Source organism: Lotus japonicus, chromosome 6 (genome assembly GCF_012489685.1).
Source record: "Lotus japonicus ecotype B-129 chromosome 6, LjGifu_v1.2".
Taxonomy (NCBI): Eukaryota; Viridiplantae; Streptophyta; class Magnoliopsida; order Fabales; family Fabaceae; genus Lotus; species Lotus japonicus.
Window position 1 is genome coordinate 13608852 of NC_080046.1, and position 4786 is coordinate 13613637.

At 33.1% G+C, this 4786-nt stretch overlaps 1 long non-coding RNA gene across 1 annotated transcript; it reads left to right on the top strand.

The window, feature by feature from the left end:
* Positions 1-456: 456 nt before the first annotated feature.
* Positions 457-4482, top strand: LOC130724374 (uncharacterized). The gene is made up of 5 exons (XR_009014487.1): positions 457-673; positions 770-897; positions 1164-1225; positions 2539-2595; positions 4111-4482. It is a non-coding gene; the product is annotated as an uncharacterized LOC130724374 (long non-coding RNA).
* Positions 4483-4786: the final 304 nt, after the last annotated feature.

A 4786-nucleotide genomic window follows, 5' to 3' on the forward strand; every position in this document is an offset into this window, starting at 1 on the left:
ATTGTTATTGCTCACCTTTCTTTTCTTGGATTTGCCTTCTCTATATTGTGGACTGCACTCTAGAATTTAACAACTTCAGTGTTTGTTACTGTATACATATGCATGTAGTTTTGCTGTTTAATCAACAATGATATAGTTCTCTGACGTAGTGTCATCTAAAGTTGCATACTTCACTTTGTTATTCCTGACCCTATTTTATTAGTTATAGCATCACTACAAGAAGACGGACAGTTAGCGGTGATCATTCTGCGGCGGTTTATGTGTAACCGCCGCAAAATGTAATATTGAGGCGCTTTTTGAGGCGGTTATGCCAGCCGTCGCGGTTTTCGTAAAAATTGCGGCGGTTTATGTCAACTAGTGGCGGTATTTTAAACACTTGCGGCGGTTAAACCAGAGGCGGTTGAACCAGGCGCCGCAGAATGATTAAACCGGAAATTAAACCCACCTCACCTCATCTCGCGTTTTTCAGATCGCGTTTTTCAGTTTTCTCCTCTCCTCTACCTCACTTCACGTTGAACCTCTCTCAGATCTCGATTTTGCTTCACTGCTTCTCAGCCTCTCTCAGATCGCGATTTGATGGATTGAAACCTCTCTCAGCGATGGCGAACTCCATTCTCAGAAGCAAAGCTCACGCAAATCGCGTTCCAGATTGAACCTCAGTCATGGATTGAAGGTAAGCACTTCGTTTCATCTCGCGATTTGATCAGGAATTAGGGATTTTAGGTTTTAGATTTCAGGTTTCTGATTTGGATTTGTTTGTTTTGGTTAGGAATTAGGGCTTTTAGATTTCAGATTCACATTCTCATCTCTCTCTCTCTTGAACCTGCTGTGCCCTCGGTTCTCACTCAGATTCTCGTATTGGGTTTCAGTTTCTTCTCCTGGTAGCTTTGATTGAAGGTAAGCACCTAGTTCTCAGTTTCAATTTATGATATAAGTAGATATCTCCGTGATGGAATGGTCATTGAATCTTGTTTGTTCCTGTTTTGAAAGATTTACAGCTCAAAACTTCGTATTTTAAGGTATTTTTTTGTGAAATCTTGTTCAGCTTTCAAGTTCTGAGAATAATTGCCTTAGTTGATGCTTCATGTGGTTTCTGACATGTATTGTTGATGTACAAATTGAGGTTTCAGTTTATGATAGTTTTTGGTCATTTTACATTTCAGGGCTCAGGCACTTGGAGCTAAATTCACATTTTACAATTCCTTGTTGTGTGTACTGTGTACAGGTGTGTGCTTCTAACAAACATCAATTACTTTTCATTGGAGTAACTGTTTAATTAGTTGAAAGTTATGTATTCCATCCTTGTGTGTCTGTTTCTGAGATGAGACAAGAATCGATATTATTACATGTTTTTGTCAGCTTATGAGACCTTTTGGTTGACTGCATATTTCCGAGTCAAATTTTACTGTGTGGATGCCAATAAATCCATTTCAGCTTTTTATAATGTAGAAATTTTGCAGGCCCCAACTGATAGTTTGCAATCTATAGATGAAACCAGCAAGACTTGTCACCTCTTTTCTCTTGCTGTTTCCATTCTCTCTTATCTGTTTTTCTTTTCCCTTTCAGTTAAGCATGTTTGTAAAAGAATGTGTTTGCTTCTGAAAACCCATTAGATCTCAACTAGCTGTTGGAAGGTGAATGCTATTTTCTGCTATAATTTTTAAAAGATATAAGTTGTTCGTCTTCATATTTGTGGCACACTGCACTCAGATGATAAGGGAATGCTATCAATTAGTCCATTTTCTCATTACTTGTGTAGCCGTGTGCCAGTGTCTTATACTGCTGGACTCCTTAAAGTGTTTGCCTTTGCCCTGTTTGTTGGAGATATGCTATTATGGAGTGTTAGAATCTTTTATTAATGCTTTATTTGTATGTAGGAGAAAATGATAAAAAAAAATGTGCGAAGACAAACTGAACAGATTTTGAGTGAACCCAATTAGAGTTTGGAAACTTAATTTTTGAACATGATTTTGGTCAAATGTGGGATTATAGCAATGTAATTTATGTTTGGATATTTTTTTTTTCAAAAGTGATTTTAATAGAATTAAACTTGTTTGATTTGGAATGACATTGTCAATGAGACTTGTGGGTGATACAGACTTGTGGATTTGGATAAGGGATATAAAAGAGTAGCTAGAGGTGTTTTGTAGAAGAGTAGAAAGGATTTAGGATTATATTTGTGCAATCAAGTATATATATATGCCTTCAATTGTCAAAATAGTGTTTCTAATGCTAATAAGAAACCTTAATACACAGCTCAAAGTGTAGTTTTCTGCTATGACTTGTGGGTGATACATATCACAAATCCAACGTGAACTTGTTGAGAATCCAGTGTGTTTAGACATGATAATGTGATGATGATTTACTTGAAAAGTCCTCTAAACTTGTTCTTTCACTTGATGTGCATGAAAGTATTAAGAAACATAATCATAGTATAGGATGTGTTATGATGTGTTTATCATTGTTGTCACTTTAAACTTTTTACAGATGATATTGTCTTATAGCCCCGTTGCTCAGTTTTCCCTTTTTATGGTTCAGTAGACTGATTTTCATCTTGCTGGAGCCTTGGGATTGCTTAGAATTCTCATAGACAAGGTATGTTTTATTTTGAAATTCTTTCTGCTAAAGTTCTTACCATAGACCTCATTGAGTGATATACATAATTCTATTGGTTCATGTGAATTTAAGTCCATAGAAGGAGTTCATTTTAATATTTGAAAAGTTCATTTGCTTTTTTTTTCGGTCTTACTATCACACCAAACTGTTATTTATTACTCATGAAACAACTTTTGTGTTTGATTCTGAACTGGGTGATTGCTTCTGTAGCTATACTGATCTTTATTGAATGCAAGTTAAATTGATTGCAGAGGTGTTGAAATTCTATTTGAAATTAACACTCGTGGCATATTGGACTTCATATATAATTATATATGCTTATCTTTTTATGAACGAGACTTTATATACTGATCAAATATCTAATGATAGGGCTGATTTTAACTTCCTAGATTATAACTTGTTCAGATTTCACTTGTGATCTGTGGAAAATTGTGTTTTAGATTTCCTTTGGGGTAATGAATTTTGAGGAGGAATCTGCAGCACTTTAACCCCCAGATTTAATGATTATAACTTGTTCAGTTTGGCGGCGGTTTCTAACCGCCGCAGAATACTGGCGGAATGAATTACAGACTTTGCGGCGCTTTTAACCGCCTCTATATTTTGCGGCGGTTATTCCAACGCTTGGATATAAGCGCCGCAGAATGGCCCCTGACGCTCGTAACTGCGGCGCTCAAGGAAACGCCTCATTATACATTTTGCGGCGGTTTTAACCGCCGCAATATGATTCCAGAAGCGCCGCAAAATGTCTTTTTTTTTGTAGTACATCATATTGAATTTTTTTTAATAAAATATATACAAATTGAATAATTCTAAATAGTTAGTGTATATTTTTTTTTAAAAAAATTATATATTGGAAAACACAAACAGTCGTTTGAATTAATTTTTTGAATAGATAACTGAATTTAAATTTAAGGCATTTATTAAAAAAATCACATGTTGACAAAAAATATGAAGAAAAATACAACAAGTTATCCAAGCACATGTTTGACCTTTTTAAATTTTAGATTTGATTAGGATTTAAGTTTTTTATTTTTTGATTTTTTCTTGGGTATTTTATTTTATTTTGAGAGTATTAATTAGTTTTTATCGTGTTTTTATTGAATTTTCATTTTTTTATTTAATTCAGGATTTTATAAGTTTTTATTGTGATTTGCTAGATTTTGGTAGTTTTTATCTATCTTTAGTTAGTATCTTTTTAAATTTTAGATTTGATTAGGATTTAGGTTGTTTATTTCTTGATTATATCTTGGATCTTTTATTTTATTTTTGATTTATTTTGAGGTTATTAATTAATTTTTATGGTGTCTTTATTGAATTTTCGGATTTTTATTTAATTTATGATTTTATAAATTTTTATTGTGATTTGCTAGATTTTGATAGTTTTTATCTATCTTTAATTAGTACCTTTTTTAATTTTAGATTTGATTAGGATTTAGGTTGTTTATTTCTTGATTTTTTCTTAATATGTCTTATTTTATTAAATATTAATTCTAGGAAAAGGGAGCTGATCTGGTGCTGAGGGTCCACAGAGCTACCATATGGACACGCACAGATTTGATGGTTGCTAGGTGAATTTGGCAGAGTTTCTCATTAGCTGCGGACTGCGGTTGTTTCTATATTGTTTCCATTTATCACCTAAGAGAAGTGTGTTTAATTAAATTTTCAAACTCATGTAAGGATGTAACAGAAGGGGAAATTAATCAGGGACTGCTAAGTTAGTTAGATGAGTTATAAATAGAGGGAAATCAAATGAGAGGAACACATTACGTAGCATTATATATCTCTCATTAAGTATGTCCTTTAGTATCTGAAAATATTGCTGAAGTATGGTATTGAACATGTCTTAATCACAAGAGAAAGTTCTTCATGCAACACATAGATAAAAAGTGATTGTTTGAACTTATAGGTCGAAATCTAATTCCTATGAGTGTTAAAAAAAATCAATATGATGTTATTACTTTTTTCATAACTTTTTGAAAGTTTTAAAAAGAAATAAATATAAAGGCATGATAATTTGATGATTAAAATGTATCGTGCGGAGATTAGAAAACATTAATACATATACAGTGTATTTTTGTTTAAGTTAAACTATAGGGTTAAGAGTTCCCACGGGGATGAACATTTTACATGAAAATTCATGTAAAATTATCAGAAAAAGCTCCTACGGGGC